The following is a 22,082-nucleotide window of genomic DNA, read 5'->3' on the forward strand; positions in this document are numbered from 1 at the left end:
ACTGTTTATGTTTCACATATTTAGGAGCTCTGATGCTTATATATTTACATTTTTATATTTTGTTCATTTGAATTTTTATCATTATATAATATTCTTTCTCTTGTAACAATTTTTAAATTTTTTTTTTTTTTAATTCATGAGAGGTGCAAAGAGAGACAGGGAAAGAGAGGCAGAGACACAGGTAGAGGGAGAAGGAGGCTCCATGCAGGGAGTCCAATGCGGGACTCGATCCCGGGTCTCCAGGATCATGCCCTGGGCTGAAGGCGGTGCTAAATTGCTGGGCCACCGAGGCTGCCCTCTTGTAACAATTTTTAACTAAAACCTTATTTTGTATTATATTAGGATAGCGTTACTGTCCTCTTTTGCTTGTTATTTGCATGGAAATATATTTTTCTATCATTTCACTTTTACTTACATATGTCCTCAGGTCTAAAGTGAAACAATGTAGTTGAATCCTATTTTTTAATCCATTTTGTAATTTCTTTTGACTGAGGAGTTTAATCCTTTTCATTTAATATAATTACTAGTAGAGAAGAGCTTACTTTTGCCATTCTATTGTTTTCTGTAGGTATGTACCTTTTTGTCCCTTACTTCCTTGCTTGTTGACCTCTTTTCTGTTTAGTCGATATTTTTGTAGTGACACGTTTTGATTCTTTCTTCATTTCCTTTCTTTGTATATTTTATGGATGTTCCTTTGTGTTTACAGGGAGGACTCCATAAATCTTACCAATGTTGTAACACAATTTTGATCTGATAACAATTTAGCTTCAATCACTTATAAAACCTACTTCACATATCCCCCCCCCATTTTTTGTTATTAATGTCACAAAATATGTTTTTATATATTGCATACCACTTAAAATAAATGTACAGTTATTTTATATTTTTTATCTTTTAAATTTTATAAAAGAATTAAAAGAGAAAAAGTAAACCAAAAATAAGTAATCTTTTTTACATATAGCTACTTTTATCTGAGAGTTTCTTATTTTCTAATTGCTCCAAGTTACCCTTGGTTACCTTTTCATTTTAATTTTAAGAATTCCTTTAGCACTTCTGGTAGAGCAAGTATAGTAATAATGAACCTTGGGTTTTGTTTGAGAATGTCCTAAGTTCTTCCACATTTTTGAGGAACAGTTTTGCCAGATATAGAGTACTTGGTTGACGTTTTTTTTCCTTTTTTTTTCTTTTTTTTTTTTTTAAGATTTTATTTTATTTTTTTATTTATTTATGATAGTCACACACAGAGAGAAAGAGAGAGAGAGGCAGAGACACAGGCAGAGAGAGAAGCAGGCTCCATGCACCGGGAGCCCGACGTGGGACTCGATTCCGGGTCTCCAGGATCGCGCCCTGGGCCAAAGGCAGGCGCCAAACCGCTGCACCACCCAGGGATCCCTGCGTTTTTGTTTTTTGTTTTTTCTTTCTTTCAGTACTTGAAGATCTCATCCTTTCTATACCTATCAATGGCTGACTTCTAAGGTTTATGCTAAGAAATCCACTAATCATGTTTATAAGGGTTTCCATATACATCACAAACTATATTTCTATTTCTGCTCAAGGTTTTCTCTTCATATTGACTCTTGACAGTTTAATTATAATGTGCCTCAGTGTAGGTCTCTTTTGGTTTCCCAGTTTAGAGATCATTAAGATTCTTATATTTCTATATCAATTTTTTTCCTCAAATGTGTAACTTTTGTATTCTTTAAATCTGTCATATTTCTTTAGATAAGCTTGGTGTAACTTTTTTCTATCTTTTCTCCTTCTGGTTCTCTCATAATATATACACTTGTCTGCTTGATTTCATACCATAATTCCCTTTGACTCTGTTCACTTTTCTTCATTTTCATTTTGTTCCCAGACTCAATAATTTCAAATGATCTGTCATTAAGGTCATTGGTTTTTAATTTTGTCTGTTCAAGTCTGCTGTCAGAACTCTCTAATGGATTTTTCAATTCATTTGTATTTTTTTAGCTCCAGAATTTTTATTTGGTTCATTTTTATAATTTCTACATCTTTTTATATTCTTACTTTGCTTATGAATTGTTTTCCTGATTTTGTTCATTATATGTCTCTCTGTACTCATTAAGCTATTCAAGACATATGTTTTAAAAGTCTTTGTCAAGTAATACATAGATCTGTAGTTTTTAGACTCTTTCTAGGGACTTACTTTGTTCTTTTATCCTTGTGTGCCGTTATCTTTGTTGAAAATTGGAAATTTAAAAATTAACCACTTCTCCCAGTCTCCCAAAGGGCTGCAGTCCTTCTGAAGCTTTTTTTAATCATGGGCTTCACCACTGCTTTCAGCAGCCTCTTACCTAATATCCTCCTACCCATGCTGTTCTCCTTAGCTTTCCAAGTCAAGCATAAACCAGTTCCTTGGCAGCCACTTGCCCCCCAGTTAAGCCAAAATATTGCAAGTTTCACTTTTTTCCTTCTATTTTAAAGAGGAACTAGAATAGCATATTCCCCACTGCACCATGGTCAACCGGGGATGGGATAGGGAAAGGTCAAGCAAAGATGCCATGAAATTTCCTGGCATTTTAATTGTGGCTCTTTATTGGTTGGGCATTTGCTTGATTGCTGAAGCATCTTAACTATACTCTGGAGTTCTTACAAAGCTATGTTGATCTGTATGTTGGTTTTTGTGTGATCTTTCTGTGGGAGTGAGGGCTTGTAACTTCCTGTCTGCCATCTGTTGACATTGTTTCAGAAGTATCCATGTTTATGCTCCACTAAACCTCCTGGGTGTGCTCAAACTTACAATCCCCTTTCTTCTATTGACTGTGTTTAGGGATGGCTCACTAGGCATAACTAATAATAACAGGACACACTACCCAGAGCTACAAGTATTTAGATACATTTTATTTAGATAAAATCATATTGGTATTCAAAAATGTAAGTTTAAACAGATAAGACCTTAAAATGTGAAAACTGAAAAAAATTGTAATGTCTCATCAAATGTACATTTATAATTTAGTGTTACTTTACTCATTATTACTTTTTTGTTCAACAAAATGCTGCTAAGTATAGACAGGCAACAAATATTTTCTCTTTCCCCTTCTTACTCAGCTGTCTTTCACCACAATTTACTCTTTTTTCACTTTCTTCCTCCCACATGTTAACCAAAATTTTACAGTCTCAATCATGCTCAAACTCACTGAATTCTGAAGGTCTTTTCTATTAATTATATTCAATAGGTGCTAACATAGCATAAATCTATTAAAATATTCTTGCATACCAAATATTGTGATATGTAGTCTTTGATGACTAAATTACAATAGATTGATGTAATGCTTTTGATTAAGTGTATGCCAGGTGTTCTGACCTTGAGATTATAATGAATAATGATTAGCACAGTTTCCTACTGAACATAATCTAGAACAATGCAAAATATACTCTGATTATTTTTATTATACCTAGAAAAACTATATTAACTATATTTTTCTTGGTACTCACAAAAATCAATAAAGATCAACTCTACTATTTCTGATAAATTGTTCTCATCTTAGAATAACCACTGGGGCCAAATTGGGTCAAAGCCTTTTTCGACTTAGTCTGTGGGAGCTTGATTTCAAGAATCAATCCCAGCTTGATTGTACTAAAACAAGTACACTATTTGCATTAGACATAATGCAAATATATTTTGCAAACTATCTCAAAAGATTTTGAAGACATAAAAATTGGGGGATTAAACACTTTTATTACAAATGTGAAACTTATTTGTACCATCTGCATATTAATGAATCTTACTGCCTTTATATTACTGTTCTTTAGTTGCAGCCTGTCACAAAATGTAGAATCTTTAGGGCTCCTTCAGGAACAATATGAGATCTTTAAAAATCAGGACAATAAAGTTAGGCAGGACATCTGGGAACATGAAGAATGTGACAATGTGATCAGAATGCTTTGTCAAAATGAGAACAATGAGGAAGGATTTCTAATGACTCCCTAAACACACTTATTGGATGACATAGTTGTAATACCAAAGTTAAAATGAAAATAATTTTTTCCCTAGCACTACCATAGCATTTATCTTATTGCCTTTTGGTTTTACATTTTTTAAATCCTCCACAAGATATTGAACTTTTTATTTTAGAACAAGTTCTGCATTTTTTTTTATTTTTGTTATGTTTTGTTTTGCCATAGTCCATTGTGTGATGTCTGATACATAATGGATACTCAATAAGTATTTATTGAGTGAATAAAGGAAGTTAATGTTCTGCTAGACACATTTTCTACTAGAATAAAAGCTAATGGGCAATTAGAAACTAGAAGCCATTTATAAATATATGATAAGGGGAATCGGTAGATTTCAAAATATTCTTTTGAGTATTCTAGTCTACTAATTGAAGGAATGTTCCAAAATCATCTAATAGAAATTACTGAAATGAGCCCCAAGATATAGGAACCACCCTATGTAGCTGATGGGATTATAATTTGGATATTAGACTCAATTTAGAAATATCAGAATTTGATTCTTCCCAGAAATAATTTTAAAAATCTAAGTATTAATATGCTCAAATTAAACCTGAGTTATATATACAAATACTAATGAGCTATATTTAGGTTTTTCTTATTTACTGATTTCTATATTATTTGATTTGACCAATTATGATCACAATACTGTTGGTGATGATGATAGTGATGATAGTGGTAATGATGATGATGATGATATTTGTGGTGATTTACACATATGGGATTTACTTTGATAATGTGCAAATCACTATTTAGTGTATAATGCAGTGCAATTTAGGGTATGATACAGGCATAATTTCCCTTAATCTTACTGAACAGATAGATCATATTGAGTTTTCCATAAATGTAGCAGTTCACTCAACTAAAGTCTATAGAATAGAATGTAGATTGAAAGAATAATGTACTGTAGAAAATCAAAGAACAAAAAAAAAGGCTTATACAGAATCAAACAGGGTTAGAGAGTCCTTAGAACAGGGAATTCTCTCCAAGATACCCATAGAAATTTGTTACCCTTGTGAATGTATCATTGTTCAGGATATTGCCTTTCTTTTGTTTTGAGGCTCACAAATCTGACTTTATAGAAAATATTTTAGGTTTGGGCCAATGTTAAACCAATTTGTGAATTTCGTACAATAAACCCACATGTTTATTTATTGATTTCGCATCAGGGTGTGTTACTGTAGCATGCACTCAAATTCTCATGATGGTATAGTACATTTTTTTTCCATTAAAAGCGGGATGTGTTGGCTTGAGATCCTCAGAAATGAACTCTGAGATAAGAATCTGAGTATAAGTGGTTATGAAAGTTTCCTAGAAAAAATGAGCCAGGGAGGGAGAAATGGTACAGGGAAATGGGGAGACTATTGATAGTCTCTCAAAGAAATTTGGAGTGTGCCTAACCTCAGAATTGCCCCACCTGGGAAAAAGGCTTCTGGAGCACCTGTCATTGCACACATCAATCACTCAGACTTGTAAAGATGCAAATTCCCAGGCAATTGTGTTCTCCATTCATACAACTAATAAGGGCTCCCATGATCCTTGGGCAGCCTTCCAGAAAGAACGAGTTGCAGCTACTGACTATTGGAAGCAAAATCACACAGAAGATCTGGGAGTATACAAAATGATTAAAATGAATCCAAGTGGTCTGGGCAGAGCACCAGTATGGTTCTCGTGCACAGACGTGTTTAGGAAGCTAAACCATGATCGTAAAGTTTTGTGAAAGCAAACTAGAATTAAATTTTACTTACAGACTGGATGATTTCATGTTACCAGGTAAAATAATCTGGTACATCACTGTTTACAGGTAGTATGGTCTTTCCCACAGGAAAGAAGCAAGTTGGCAAGGTATTTCCTCTCCCGAAAAAAGTATGCAGAACTAATGGAAAAGTTTGTCTTTGTGATTAGATATACTTTTTCTTCTTCTTTTTCTTTTCTTCTCTTCTTCTTTTATTTTTTTATACAAATAATCAATCCCTGTCAGAATATCTTGTTCTTACTTTGGAAATTTCAATAATCTTAGAATACAGTCAAGATTATCAGGCCAGCAATTTATCCTATAGTTCTAACATATTACCCTCAGTTTGCAACACTCTCAGGAGCTTTTTGTTATAATCTCAGACCAACTGGCATAGGCACAAGTCAGGAAGAGACTGAAAAAAGAAGCAGCCACTCCGAGTTGGCAGGTGGAACTTATAATAAGCAGAGACTTTACACAGGTGGCTTGTCTTGGGTAGCAGCTAGATGAACAGATCCCCATATCTGCCCCCACATCTTAAAAGTTTATAAAGAAGCCTTCACTGGTTTTAGTCACCACACACAATGCAGATGTTTTCAACATCATATACCTTCTCAAGGTTCTGTCCCAGAGCAGCCTCTGAGAGTGGGAAAGGCAAAGCAGAATCACATCTCAAGGACAGGGGAAGGGCCTCAATATGCCCACCAGCAGCACACAGGTCAATCTGCAATCATCTCTCTTTAACGACCTCTCCCCAAAATTACTGTATTTCTTTTATGTTTAAAGTGTAAATTTCAGAGGGCAAAATTGTTTCCAAGTTATTAGTAGAGGCCTATAGTGTTCAAGTACTAAAAACATATACTGACACTACATGAATTTAATAAAACTAATTTAGTTATTTTACTTTGATCAGAACAAAATTAACCAAATAAGCAACAAATACAGATGATATGAGAATTTTAACCCATGTTGTCATAACATACCTAAAGTTACATTAATAAAGAACACTTCTAAAAAAAAAAAAAGCCAAATAGACACTTCCAGTTTCAATTTTCTCATCTTTAATGAGGTGGTTCTAGCTATGATGGCATTATCTTTCCTCCTGCTATAAACAACCAAAGCACTGGGCAAAATATATGATAAAACTTTTTCCATGTGTCAGACAAGGGGCACACAGGACTGAGATCCATAAAGAAGAAGAAGGAAGGGAGCCCACAACAGTGCTGGCTCACTCTCAGAGGCTGCTCTGGACCATAGGGCAGTATGGGAGAATGGGGGACCCCCAAGGGAAGTGCCATGCTTCTCTGAGCCCAAGAGGGTTAGGGGAGGAGTCAGGGGAGGAGGAGGTGGATGGGATTCAAGTGCTAGAGTAATGAGGAAGGAACTCTGCAAACCAAGAAGCCCAAAAATCTGCATAAAGAACCCTTAATACAGAGTCTCACATACACAGAGTGAAACATGTTGCAAGCAAAAAAGGGACAGGAAGTGTAATAATTGCATCAGCTCTCGCATCTTAGGGAAAGTTTGTGTTCTGATCAGCAAGGTTAAGACTCCTTGTTAAACCCCTGGGCATTCACTCCAGAACTGTAGTAGCAGGGTGAAATTTCCCTCCCAAAACTACACTGAGCAGCAAGAGTTGTACTTCACTAGTTTACTCTTGCTTTCTTAAGAAGCCCCATGATGTAAAGTCCATGTTACCAATCATTTGCAATTTGTACTAGCTTTTTTGTAATTATCATATCTTTTTATGATTTTACATTTTTGTATTTAATATTATCCTGCTATTAGCCACATTGGCTTCTCCAAGTTATACTAGCGTAATCCTATTTTCATTTTGCCTTTCTACTGTTCTTTTAGTGAAAAAAAATCTGTATATTTGCCCCTGTTTTATTTAATCTACTTCTTGTTTGCCAAAAAATTAAGTCATTTTGTTTTCCTTAACAGAGCCACATTTTGTTTATAATAATAAATGATATATTGTTATCATGAGTACATATTGTAATAAAAGTCAATGAGTCAGTTTATTTTTAGAATAGTTTTGATCAAAATACTTCCTTTCTGTTATATTTCACATGCATGGACCTCACAATGATATATGAGTTCTTGCCTTAGTACTTAAAATTGCTGGTGTATTCATTACACACACAGTGTTTTTCCTTATCTCTTTGCCTAGAAAACAATGCAATTATGGAAAATATAGTGTTTGCTGTGCATAATATTTCCCAAATGAGAGATAAAAGTTTACATTTCTGCCATGATATGGTTATGTTTTCTCTGAAATATTTTCATATTCATTAAGTATTATGTGCAGAGTTGGGTACATATGAATATAAATGCTATATGCCTTTCTCTAAATTTAATTAGTCTACAAATAATATAGCTCTTTATTTAAAAAATATAAAAAGTGAAAAAAATTATAATTTCACCATTCTAAAAATCATTCAAAAAAATTTTTTTTTTCGGGCAGCCCGTGTGGCTCAGCGGTTTAGCGCCGCCTTCAGCCCAGGGCGTGATCCTGGAGACCCAGGATCTAGACCCACGTCGGGCTCCTGGATGGAGCCTGCTTCTCCCTCTGTCTGTGTCTCTGCCTCTCTCTCTCTCTCTGTCTCTCATGAATAAATAAATAAAATCTTAAAAAATATTTTTTTTCCTAAAATATATAACATGCACAAAAAAAGAGCACAAGATACAAACATAAAGTCTAAAGAATTATCATCTCAGGAAAACAGTATCCTGGCCAAAATATTGGATATGACAGTATCCAGAATTTATCATAAAAATCACTCTTTGTCTTCCCTGAAAGTACCTACTAATATAACTTCTAAACCTCTATTCTACTAGTTTTGTGCTTCATATAAATGGAACTATAAAACATATATTATTTTGTTTCTGGCTCCAGAGGTTGGATGCGGCCATGCACAGTGCCATCATACAAGTTTGTAAGCAGAAGATGAAAGCGTGGGAAGAGCCTCTGCGCCCCGACAGCCCAGGGTGGAGCAGAGGGCAAGGTCGAGCGAGGCCCCTCCGCCCCCCTCTGCCTCCCACTCTGCCGTGGCTCGCAGGGGTCTCCATGCTCTTCTGCGATGGGCTGGGGGCAGGAAGAGGGCCTTGTCGGGGGCAGTCCCCAGCTCCTGGGACAGGTGCTAGGACAGCACAGCGCAGCGGCCACCCCAGCCGTGTGCGGTTCAGGGTCTGGAAGATCCTGGAGATCTGCAGCGCGACCGCCGGCCTCCGGGTCGCTCGTCCACTGGGAGCTGCTCAGGGGGGTTCAAGCATGTGTCCAAATGCTGGTAACATTTCCGGGCTGGTCAGGCCCGGGATGGCTTGAAAGGGGGGCAGCTGGGGTCGACGCGCAGCTCCTCGGGGGAGGGTTCTGGTCTCCCAGCAGCCCCCACAGGCGGCAGTCTGCAGGTGGTGGTTCACTCTCAGGGCATCGCTCACCTCCCCATCGAAGCCCATTTCCATCAGGGAAATGACAGCCCGAGCGCCGGGTCGAAGCCCCCTTTTCCTCTGGACCTTCTCGGAGATCTCCGTGAGCTGGTCCCTGGGCTCCCGGGCTCGGTGCGCGTCCCTGCAGCCGCGGGCGCCGCCTCGGCCGGTCCCCTCCCGGCGCGGCCTGGCCCGGGGGAGGCGAGTCCGTGTCGGCTCCTCCGCGCGCTCCGTCACCCACCCCGTGGCCTGGGCACCCACACGGCATCAGCGGGGCCCCGGCGGCGCTGCTCCCCGGAAGCCGGTCTCCGCGGGCTGCCGCGGGCAGCCTCCTCCCCTCCCATCCTCCTCCTTGTCCAGCGTCCATCCGCCTCCTCAAACGGTCCCACGGCCTCTGGGCTCGGGGCTACCAACTTGATGAGAGCCGCCGGGATTTTCTGGAGCTCCGGAGCGGTCTGATGTCGGTCTGGACCTCGGCCGGGCCCCGTGGCAGGCCGGCACGTTGGCGGTCGCTCAGGAGACGGGACCTCCATCTGGGGCTTTCTGGTCTTGCGCTTTCTTCTCTTCTGCTGGGACGTCAGCCCTTTCGGGAAGCGGGGTCGGGGCGCACGGCTTTACCCACAAGACATCTGGGTCTTGGCTCTTCGCGTCCAAGATTGTTTCGGCATCGCTCTGCACCCGCTCTGGAGCAGCGTGTGTCAATTGTGACGGGTCACACTCTGGGGTCTTCTAAGCTCCCACGGGCACCGCGCTTGGGGCAGCGCGCCTTGAGCTCGGCCGACGTGGCCTCGGTTGCCTCCTCCTCCAGCCCCTCCGCCCCGGCGCCGTCGCACGCGGACCTGCAGCCGCAGCGCTTTGCCCGCGAAGCTCTTCTCCTGCCCGAGCCCCGCGCTCCCCGCCGGCCGCGCCCGCCCGGCCCCGCCCCGCCCGGCCCCGCCCGGCCCCGCCCGGCCCCGCCCGCCCGCCCCGCCCCGCCCCGCCCGCCCCGCCCGGCCCCCGGCCCCGCCCCGCCCCCCCCCTCCCGGCCTCGCCCCGCCCCGCCCCGCCCCGGCCTCGCCCCGCCCCGCCCCGCCCCGCCCCGCCCCGGCCCGCCCCGGCCCGCCCCGCCCGGCCCCGCCCGGCCCGGCCCCGCCCCGCCCCGGCCCGGCCCCGCCCCGCCCCGTCCCAGGCCCCGCCCCGCCCCGTCCAAGGCCCCGCCCCGTCCCGCCCCGCCCCATCCCGCCCCGGCCCGCCCCGCCCGGCCCGACTCCCCTCCGCCCCCCGCCTGCCGCCGGCGGCCCGACTTCAATACTTTAAGGCCGAAGAATCACACGAAATGCCACAATTCTGGTGATCATCCAAAAAGTCGGATGGGAAATGAAAGCACCACGAATGGCACCTTTTAAGAAGATGGACGTTGGTAAGGGAAATGGAGACGAGGAGGCAAATCTCCGGGGAAATCCAGGAAGCTAAGTGAGAGGGCCTGGTCGCTAAGCTAACGTGCCAAGTATCGCGGATTCTAAGTTGAGCAATTGATACTTTTAATCATGACTAAAAGCGTAGTAGAGGAGAAGGGGCAAGGTGTAAGAAATAGGGCGTGTCATCCAGATTATATAAAACATAAAGTGCTTGTTCCACTTCTAGTTGAAGTAAGGTATAATAATAATAAGCATAAAAATATGTCTGCAACCATCATAATAACCCCCTCAGGCAAGAAAAATGCCAGCATTCTAATTTTTCCAATAAAAAGGAGAATTAAGAATGTCTCCATGACTTATTTTCAGCCACACTTCTATAAAGACTTCCAATCCCAAACTAATTGTTCTGCCCGATAGCTTGCCAGTGGGCTTAGGGATTGCATAGCCTTTGGAAGCAGCAAAATGACTTTCACACACTGATCAGAGAAGTGCATTCTGCTCTTCCATGTCTGTGTGCATCTCGTGGTATTCTCTTTCAAGTCTGGGCTTCAATACTGCGGTCAGTTTACAGTGAGTAACTGTATCATCTTATACTTCTCCCTTCAGTGGTTCTAGGCTTCATAGATATATCTCCAATGGTCTACATCATATCTTCTTTTGTATACTACTTCAGTTAGGCTTTATTTTCTTATAATTTGCAGAACCATCAACTTCAGACGGCTTAGGCAATAAAGGACTACACATCAGAGTTAGAAACAGCTTCAGGGTTGGTTTGATTTAGCAGTTCAACAGTGACATAGAAACCTACTTTCTTTCCATATCTCACTCGGCTTATTTTAAGACTAGCTTCCTCTTAGGGTCACAAGGTGAATGCTAGCAATTACCTTGGCTTTCTACTTTGTCTTTGGGGAGAAAAATCTGCATTTATTCTCTCGGACAGCAGTGGAAAAGTGCTAAGGTCTTTGGAACTTGACTTTATCTTCTCCTATTTCAATTACTCTTGGACAGGCTCCCAGTCTGCCAGCAGTCATGCTTCTTGGACAAATGAGAGCTTTGTATTCCTGAGAGGAAGATGCTTCAGTAGACACTCACTTGCTGATATTGACTATCTACAGGTCATTTACATGACAAACATTAAGACTGCTCTTTAGTCTTTGCTAATATGTGATGACAAAGATTTAGTATAAACAATGTTCTCTGAAAAAATTTAACTAAATAACATGAGTAGTTCTGGTAACACTTTTCTTCATCTAGAGAGATGTAGAGTAGCTTTGGAAGCTTTCTCAGACAGGAAAGGAAGTATCGTTCCCTATAAACCCTCACTAAAAGTTTTCTCCAGAGGGGCACCTGGGTGGGCTCAGTCAGTTAAGCATTGGACTTTTCCTTTCAGCTCAGGTCATGATCTCATGGGTTATGAGATGAAGTCCCACATACGGGCTTCACACTCAGAAGTGAGTCTGCTTAGAGATTCTTTCCCTCTGCTCCTTCCACCCCTCATGTGCTCATGCACACACACACACACTCTCTCTCTCTAAAATATATAAATAACATCTTTTAAAACAAAGTTTTCTCTATGCTCATTGGTTAAAAATGGGCTCCTATCCAACAATGAAAGAATAAATGGTAGCAAGAAATGGGAGTTTCTGACTAGAGTGTGTCTGGGCTACATCTTGGAGCCAGAAGTAAGGATAACTTCTTGGAACCATTTGAGCTGTTGTTAGGGAAGAAGGGACCTGATCAACAATTTAGGATCCTTATGAAAGAAAGGGATTTTTGTGTTGAGAAAATAACACCCAAACAGTAAAAAAAGACAATTCTTACTTTATAAATCTAAAACAGGATGTTGCATTTTTTCCCACAATTAGTCTTTCTCATCTCAGTTAATGGTAACATAACCTAGTGCCAATTACAAAAAAAGAAACAAAGAAGAGAAAAGAAAAGACAAATAAAAATGAAAATCCTAAGAGACACTTTTTTACTTTTGTATCATTAATACCCCAATGTGGTTTAAGCACATCCATAGGGCTCTAGATGCAATCTAGTGTTCTCTCTCCATGCTCACTACAGAGCTTCTTTGACAAGATCTTTCACAGGCCGCCCTAGTATGCCTCCACATCTGCTGCTTTGTAGTCCACTCCACAAGTGAACATAGATTCTTTTCCTACCTCGGGCTCACGCACAACAGTAGGATCAAGATGTGGAAATATAAGATGTATAGAAGTACACTCGAGATATGAATTACAAATTTACCTGCTATTCCATCATTTCTACATGCAATAAATAAAAACGGCATGGTCTTCTGTCCTCATGACTGACTTCTCACTCAAATGAGAATCTGTCAGTAAATATATTCCACCTGATGGGAGCTGTACAAGTTATCAATCAATATATCTAGGTGATTTATTTGCAAACTTTATCAATGATGAAAGAAGGTTTCTTTCTTAAAAACAGCTTAGCCATTACCTAACTGTGAAGCCATTCGGAAATATTTATTGGGTTTTAGTTGTAAATAGAAAAATAATTAACTGTAGACCTCAACAATAATTACACAAGATAACAACTGTTATCAAGGTAGATAATAAAAGGACATCAATACTGACTAAATCAGGGATCCCTGAGTGGCGCAGCGGTTTGGCGCCTGCCTTTGGCCCAGGGCGCGATCCTGGAGACCCAGGATCGAATCCCACATCAGGCTCCCGGTGCATGGAGCCTGCTTCTCCTTCTGCCTGTGTCTCTGCCTCTCTCTCTCTCTGTAACTATCATAAATAAATAAAAATTAAAAAAAAAATACTGACTAAATCAGTAAGGTAAGTTTCAAACTAATATTACAGTAAATGAAACTGACTCTGTTTAGGAGGTGAATGTGTATTTCAATGATTTTATATCTCTATATATTTAACAGTGCTGTAATGATTGTTTATGCATCTATATTTTAATGATTATGTTGTTATTCATCACTATTTTTTATGTCACTTAGAATTCTAGCCCTGGCTTTGTAAATACCAAGTGGGTAATTTAGAGCAATTTGTTAAGCTTTTCTGAAATTCAGCATCTATAAATGCTTAGTTTCCAATGTTGTTGGGAGACAATTTAAAATTTAAATCTAAGCAAATACTAAAATTACTTTGAAATTAAAGTTTTCATATTATACCAAAATTAGCATTTTTGATAATTTATATCATTTTTTACTCTTCAGGTTTTTTTTTCTTCTGGTTTTTCATCCCTAATCTACTGAGCACATTTTTGTTAGATTATTCCCCTTACTAGCCATAAACAATTGGATGAGGAAGGGGAGGCAGAACTAGGTGGGGTCCCTTTACCTTATGGTCTTTTAATATGCAACTAAGAGAACTTTTTTTAGAGATAATTCCAGTGTGTATCTTCAAGCAACTTTTTTTTTCACTTCTATTGCAGCTGTCATATTTATGTTATTATGTAAACAATGACTTTCATTTTTTTGTGATTAAAAAAAAGAATGAGGAAAAAACCTGTTTGTGGGTTTACTAATATGTTAGATGTTTCAAAATATTTTCTCATACAAAATAATTGAAATGTTCTAGAAAACTTAACAAATCACTGTTTTTTTTCTCCAAACTTTTTCCATAACTCTGAACTAGTGTTTTTTTGTTTTATGTTTTTTTTTTTTAGTTTTTGACTTGAATGCAAGAATGCGTTCTCATTTTTTATGATTCAGAGAATTTCAAAAATTATAATTGGCACAGGCCTTCAAAAACACAAATATTCATTATTATTTATTAAGTGCTTATAATATGTCAAGTATCATTTGATATGACTTAAATGTTTTATCTCGTTTCATTTTCAAAATCAACACATTAAGGGGGTATTGCTTTTCTCCTTATTATTTTGCAAATGGTAATGATTTAAAAAGTAAATAAAAGAAAGAAGTCCCAGGGTGATTGGGTGGCTCAGTTGGTTAAGCATCTGCCTTCAGCTCAGGTCATGAGGGTCCTGGAATCGAGCCTCACATTGGACTCCCTGCTCAACAGGGACTCTGCTTCTCCCTCTTCCTCTGCCCCTCCCTTCTGCTCAGGTTCTCACTGGTTCTCTCCTTCTTCCTCAAATGAATAGATTAAAAAATAAAGAATGAAGAAATGAGTCATGGAAATAATATAATCTATTCAGACTCATATATGAGCATGTGCCATGCTGCCAACAGTAAATGACTGTATTTTCTTATTTTCAGATTTTTTTAGTAACTAGAAATTCTATTTTATTTATTTACAGTCCTACAGATAACTATTAAAATCCATAAAATACGCTATCCTATCAAAGACAACAACAAAGTAAAAACAAATAAAAAAAGAAAGCAATACTACCCTGCAATTAAGAAAATTTCATAATCATCCTACTTAGGCAGTAAAAAATAATGGGAAATAATTGCTTTTGTTTCATTAAAATAAAGAAGCTGGCCAGATTATGTCTAAAGTCCTCTATTGCTCTAAAATTTAGGATTCTCTCTTTGAGCCATGAAAAATATGTAGCTTTATAGAAATCCAGTATTGCTAAAAAAAAGTTATCCATGTAACCAAATAGGCATTTCATCATCCCAGAAATTTCCCCTTTATTGTCAATCACCAGCCCTCACCATTCTCAATCATGCTCTACATACTCTTTTATGTTTGGTTTATTTTACTCAACATTATTTTAGTGACATTAGTCTATGTTGATGCATGCATTACCAATAGATGCATTGAAATATATTCTGGCCTATTTATGACAGTTTATTTTTCTTTTTACATCTTGTATTAGCTCAGGATGCTGTAACAAAACACCATAGACTGGGTAACTTACACAGCAGAAATTTATTTTCTCAGAATTCTGGGGGCTCAAAGTCTGAGATCAGAGTGCTAGCATAGTCAGTTCCTGGTAGGATTTCTTTCTGGCTTACAGATGGTTGCTTCCTCTCATTGTTTGCTCACAAAGCAGAGAGAGAATGAGATCTCTGGTGTCTCTTCTTAATGGACATCAAGGACATTGGAAAAGGTCCCCCTCATATAAAACCCTCATTTCCTTAATTATCTTCTTGTTTGCCCTACCTCCAGATACAGGCACATGGGGGATTAGGGATTCAACAAAACTTGGGGGACTCAATCCAGTCCGTAACACATATTGACCAACAGGTGGTTTCTAGTTTGGAGTGATTCTGAACAAAATACTATGAACAATCCTGTCCAAAGCTTTTTTAAGGACACATGCTTTCATTGCTTTTAGATCCATTGAGGAAGCAGAATGCCTAAGTTACTAGTTCCTAAGATAGTGTATGCTTATGATTCCCGAAAAAAAACTGCCACATTTTTCCAAAGGTAGCATTTTGCATTCCAATCAACTATTTCAATAAGGTCAGTTCAAAGTCCTCAAAAAGTTTTTCATTATCCAGACCTTTAATGTTAGTTTTCTAGTGAAAGTGATGTGATATTAAATTGGGGGTTTACTTTTCATTTATCTGATCTGTGAGGAAGGTGAGCATATTTTCAAGTGTATTTGGTTGCTCATATATCTTCTTTTGTGAGATTTCTCTTCACATCTTTGCACATTTTGATTGGGAATTTTTATTTTACTATTCTAATTTAATTTGTTTTCTAAATATTTTGAACATTTTTATTTAGGATATAAATTGTATGTCACATATTTTTATATGAATATCTCCCACAAATTTTGATTTACACACAATTTCTTTTTCAAGTTTTTATTAAATTCTAGGAAGTTAACAGATAGTGTAATATTGGTTTTAGCTATAGAATTTAGTGATTCATCCCTTACATATAAAACCCAGTGCTTAGCACAAGTGCCCTCCTTAATGCCTATCACTCATTTAATCCATTCCCCCCATCAACCTTTCCTCCATCAACCCTCAATTTGTTCACTATAGTTAGGAGTTTCTTTTATGATTTGCCTCTCTCTTTTTCTCCCCTTATGTTGAACTGCTTTTCTTAAATTCCACATGTGGGTGAAATCATATGGTCTTTGTCTTTCTCTGACTGATTTATTTTGCTTAGCATAATAGTATCTGGCTCTATTGATGTCATTGCAAGTGGCAAGATTTCATTCTTTTTGATGGCTTAGTAATAGCCATATATATGCTATATACTATATATATATATATATATGTTACATATACTATATATATTCTCCTTTTATATATATACATATTTCATATATATGTGTGTATATTATATTATATTATATTATATTATTATTATAATTATATTATATTCCTCATCCATTCATCAGTCAGACTTTTGGGCTCTTTCCATAATTTGGCTATTGTTGATAATGCTGCTATAAATATAAACATCAGGGTGCATGTATCCCTTTGAATCTGTATTTTTTAATCTTTTGGGTCAATACCTAGCAGTGTAATTGCTGGGTCATAGGGTAGTTCCAATTTTAACTTTTACAGGAAACCACAGATGGTGAGGTTTTGAAGAAAGGGGAATCCTTGTGCACTGCTGGTGGGAAAGCAAACTGGTGCAGCTACTCTGGAAAACAGTATGAAGATTCCTCACAGTTTAAAATGATCTCATTGAAGCTTGGTTTTAGAATTTCTTAGGGCCTTCAATAGCTGTTATCTTAATATAGCTTCTTATTCTTAAGTGTGGTCATTCTATTGTCTTATTTGAATACTTTACATATGTAGTAAGATCTTCCCATTCTGGCTGGTCTGAAACTCCAATGTTTTCCATGTGCAGTGCCTCTAGCATTTTCATTCTGCCATCAATCCAAGAAGCTGCACCTATATAACCAAATGACTTAGCCAAGGATCCTTGAGGAATGCTCATAGAGGTTTCTATCTTTCCTTTCCCCAGTTCTAGTTCTTCTCTAAGGATCAGATCCAAGTAATTCAGAGCCTCTATTATGCTTTCTCTCTCCTCAGTACAGTGGGATTATCACATTCTTCTTGTGTTCCATGTCTATGCATTGTTTCAATTCCAGGAAATGTTATCTGTGCAGAGAGCCAAAGAATATATAGCTCTTACCTCATGAATTTCCCTTCTCTGAGAAATAGTCCTGTGCTTATAATTTTTAAGGCCTAAAAATAGATGTTTTGGGGCACCTGGGTAACTCAATTGGTTAAGCATTTGCCCTCAGCTCAGGTCATGATAACAGGGTCCTGAAATTGAGTCCTGCACTGGGCTCCATGCTCAGTGGAGAGCCTGTTTCTTCCTTTGTCTGGCCCCCTGCTCAGGCTTTCTCTCTCAATCTCTCTCAAATAAATAAAACATTTTTTAAATTAATAAATAAATAAAAATAGGTGTTTTGTATATTTTGTGAATTCATTTATAATTGCCAGGAAATTCTAAGTTATTTTATCATGGAAAGAAGTGTAAGTAACCATTTAAAAAATATATAACTGAATATTTATCCAAAGAAAATGAAACTAATTTGGAAAGATATAGGAACTCTTATGTTTATTGCAGAATTATTTACAATAACCAAGATATGGAAAAAAACTAAAAAACCATTAATAGACAAATAGATAAGGAAGATGTGCTGTATGCAGTGGAATAATATTATGCAGCCATAAAAAGTGATTATGCCTTTTGAGACAACATAGATGGACCTAGAAGGTATTATGCTAAGTGAAATAAGTCAGACTGAGAAGGACAAATACCATATGATTTCACTCATGTGTGAAGTCTAAAAAATGAATAAATAAAAAGAAGAATCAGTCCCATAAATGCAGAGAACAAATTGATGGTTGTCAGAGGATAAAGGGGTGGAGACCAGGAAAAATGGATGAAGGGGAGGGGATATATAGTCTCCTAATTATAGAGTGAGTAAGCCATGGACTAAAATGCACAGCTTATAGTCAATGACATTGTAATAACAATTTTAAAAGACAGATGGTAGTTACACTTGTGAAGAATAAACTTGTTAAGCAGCGCCTGGGTCACTCAGTTGGTTGAGCATCAGCCTTCACCTCTGGTCATGATCCCAGGGTCTTGGGATCAAGCCCAAATTGGGCTCCCTTTTCAGAAGGGAGTTTGCTTCTCCCTCTGACCCTCTCCCTGCTCCCGCTCTCTCTCTTTCTCTCAAATAGTCTTGTCGAATCATTATGTTGTATACTTGAAACTAATGTAATGTTTTGTGTCAACTATACACAAATAAATAATTTAAAATTTAAAAATAAAAAAAGGAAAATAATTTACAAGAGAGCTTGATACTCTTCCCAGTCATGTGATTCAGGATCATCAGTTTATCTTCACAAACATGCGTGTCCTTCCAAACTATCCTAGTTACTTGGATGGGAAGCTCAACATAGTCAAATGTTAAAATAAAATCATCTGAAATAAATATGAAAAAATATACCTGTGGATGTGTATGAATACATACTTATGTTTAAATTTCTCATTTCTTAGATATTCCAGATAATAATATTCATATTATGTGGTTATTTTTAATCCATTTTTTAATTTAATAATGCTTCATGGAGATTTTGCCATAATAGTCCAAAAGATATTTTTACACTTTTTACAGCATTGTGTACTACATTGTATGGCTATATAATAATTTATTAAACTAGTATTATATTGATAGACATTTGAATTATTTCTGGTCTTTGTCATTTAAAGGTACTGTTTAGAATAGTATTATGCATATATTTGTTTATTCATTTTTTTGGGCAGAGTATCCTTGGTTAATTTCTTAGAAGTGGGAATGCTGGGCCAATGGGTATGAAAGTTTATATAAAGTTAAAACTTTATGAAAGTTACATATATTACATATTATATAATGTATATACAGCTTTATTAAATATGACAAATTATCTTTCATTGATGGTACAGTTTCATTTTGCATTCCACCAGTAATAAGGAAGAGTGAAACACACTTTGTGGAAAGCCCATTTATATTATAAAAGTTATAGTAAAAAGACAAATTATAGAATAAGAGGGAAATGTCTTGCTAAAACTCTTTTATTAATTATAGACAATGATATCCATAAGTGTCCATTACCTTGTTGAAATAAAGTGTGTTCAATCCTTTGTGTTTAAATTAAACAAATGAATAATCCAGAAGAATAAAATTTTTTGAAATTTTTTTTCTTGGAGACCATACATCTTTAGTTAAACCATTAACTCCAGCCTAACTTCTAAATTAGAGAATGGTTACTGGAGCTTTCCTTTAGAAAGTTACTTATTTTTGCCTTTAAGAAAGGTAAGATATACAGGGAAGAGAATCTCAGGGACAGATATATGGTGGTTCTGATCATTACAAAAGCTTCCATTGTGTATTTGATTTCAAATCATATATAAATTATTTAATTAACGCTGAGTTTAAAGTATGAGATATGTGAACTCAATTGAAACAATGATCTGAAAGTGCCGATTCCTTCCAAGTTACATAATTGAATTATTCTTTTTCTGAAGGAGTATGGATGGTTTATTGCACATGAAAACAAAAGATAAAATAAAATAGGGAACATTCAACTTAGAGATATGATGGGAGAAGTAATATCTAATCTGTTCAAATTAAATCCCTGATTTTATTCTTTATCATTATATAAATTAGTGATGTTAAAAATAAATTGGGTTGAAAAACAATCTCTTTAAAAATCAGAGGACAGTAACACCGTATCTAAAAATACAATTACACACAATAAATTTCAGTTACCTTGAATGTAGAAACAACAATGGAGAAGTTATGTAAGGTTTTTTTTGTTTGTTTGTTTTCTTTTACTAGATCAATTTAACAATAAAATATCTACAGGTAAAGAGCAATAGCAGTGCTGTTATAGTTAAGAGTATCTAAAAATAGTTGGAATATTATTAACTCAAGGGGAAAATGCACTAAAAATTTATACTGGGTTTATTTTATCTTCATTTTCTTTGCTTTGTTTTATGTTTTTTGCTTTTGTACTAAATCAGACAGTTCTTGGAATAATATAATTGTGATGAGAAATCCTACAATAAAAAGTAATTATCTACTTCATTTAAATATTTCATCAGAGGGAGGGAGGGGCAAGATGGTGGAAGAGTAGGGTCCCCAAGTCACCTGTCCCCACCAGATTGCCTAGATAACCTTCAAATCATCCTGAAAATCTATGAATTCGGCCTGAGATTTAAAGAGAGACCAGCTGGAATGCTACAGTGAGAAGAGTTGCGCTATTCTGTCAAGGTAGGAAGACGGGGAAAAAGAAATAAAGAAACAAAAGGCCTCCAAGGGGGAGGGGCCCCGCGAGGAGCCAGGCTAGGCCGGGGCGAGTGTCCCCAGGACAGGAGAGCCCCGTCCCGGAGAAGCAGGAGCTGCACCAACCTTCCCGGGGGAAAGGGGCTCGCGGGGAGGTGGAGCAGGACCCAGGAGGGCGGGGATGCCCTCGGGCTCCCGGGGACACTAACAGACACCTGCGCCCCGGGAGAGCGCCCCGAGCTCCCTAAGGGCTGCAGCGCGCACGGCGGGACCCGGAGCAGCTCGGGGGGCTCGGGGGCGGCTCCGCGGAGGGGGCTGCGGGGCGGGAGCAGGGAAGGGAAGGGAATCTGGGAAGGGAAACAGGCATTCAGATCCAGGAAATAGAGAGATCCCCCCCTAAAATCAATAAAAACCGTTCAACACCTCGACATCTAATAGTTAAGCTTGCAAATTCCAAAGATAAAGAGAAGATCCTTAAAGCAGCAAGAGACAAGAAATCCCTGACTTTTATGGGGAGGAGTATTAGGGTAACAGCAGACCTCTCCACAGAGACCTGGCAGGCCAGAAAGGGCTGGCAGGATATATTCAGGGTCCTAAATGAGAAGAACATGCAACCAAGAATACTTTATCCAGCAAGGCTCTCATTCAGAATGCAAGGAGAGATAAAGAGCTTCCAAGACAGGCAGGAACTGAAAGAATATGTGACCTCCAAGCCAGCTCTGCAAGAAATTTTAAGGGGGACTCTTAAAATTCCCCTTTAAGAAGAAGTTCAGTGGGACAATCCACAAAAACAAGGACTGAATAGATATCATGATGACACTAAACTCATAGCTGTCAATAGTAACTCTGAACGTGAACGGGCTTAATGACCCCATCAAAAGGCGCAGGGTTTCAGACTGGATAAAAAAGCAGGACCCATCTATTTGCTGTCTACAAGAGACTCATTTTAGACAGAAGGACACCTACAGCCTTAAAATAAAAGGTTGGAGAACCATTTACCATTCAAATGGTCCTCAAAAGAAAGCAGGGGTAGCCATCCTTATACAAGATAAACTGAAATTTACCCCGAAGACTGTAGTGAGAGATGAAGAGGGACACTCTCTCATACTTAAAGGATCTACCAACAAGAGGACTTAATAATCCTCAATATATATGCCCCGAATGTGGGAGCTGCCAAATATTTAAACCAATTAATAACCAAAGTGAAGAAATACTTAGATAATAATACACTTATACTTGGTGACTTCAATCTAGCTCTTTCTACCCTCGGTAGGTCTCTAAGCACAACATCTCCAAAGAAACGAGAGGTTTAAATGATACACTGGACCAGATGGATTTCACAGATATCTACAGAACTTTACATCCAAACTCAACTGAATACACATTCTTCTCAAGTGCGC

General features: G+C 38.4%; 1 long non-coding RNA gene and 1 pseudogene across 1 annotated transcript in view; one reads left to right on the plus strand and one right to left on the minus strand.

Annotated features, from left to right (window-relative positions):
* Window positions 1-8,278: 8,278 nt before the first annotated feature.
* On the minus strand, window positions 8,279-9,998 carry LOC119866769 (annotated as a pseudogene).
* Window positions 9,999-10,435: 437 nt separating this feature from the next.
* The window catches only part of LOC111093231, a 61,856-nt gene continuing 50,209 nt past the window's right edge, over window positions 10,436-22,082 (plus strand). Inside the window, exon 1 of the long non-coding RNA XR_005380837.1 lies at window positions 10,436-10,535. This is a non-coding gene — a long non-coding RNA (uncharacterized LOC111093231). The remainder of the gene's footprint in view (window positions 10,536-22,082) is intronic.

Source organism: Canis lupus, chromosome 29 (genome assembly GCF_011100685.1).
Source record: "Canis lupus familiaris isolate Mischka breed German Shepherd chromosome 29, alternate assembly UU_Cfam_GSD_1.0, whole genome shotgun sequence".
In the NCBI taxonomy this organism is placed as follows: Eukaryota; Metazoa; Chordata; class Mammalia; order Carnivora; family Canidae; genus Canis; species Canis lupus.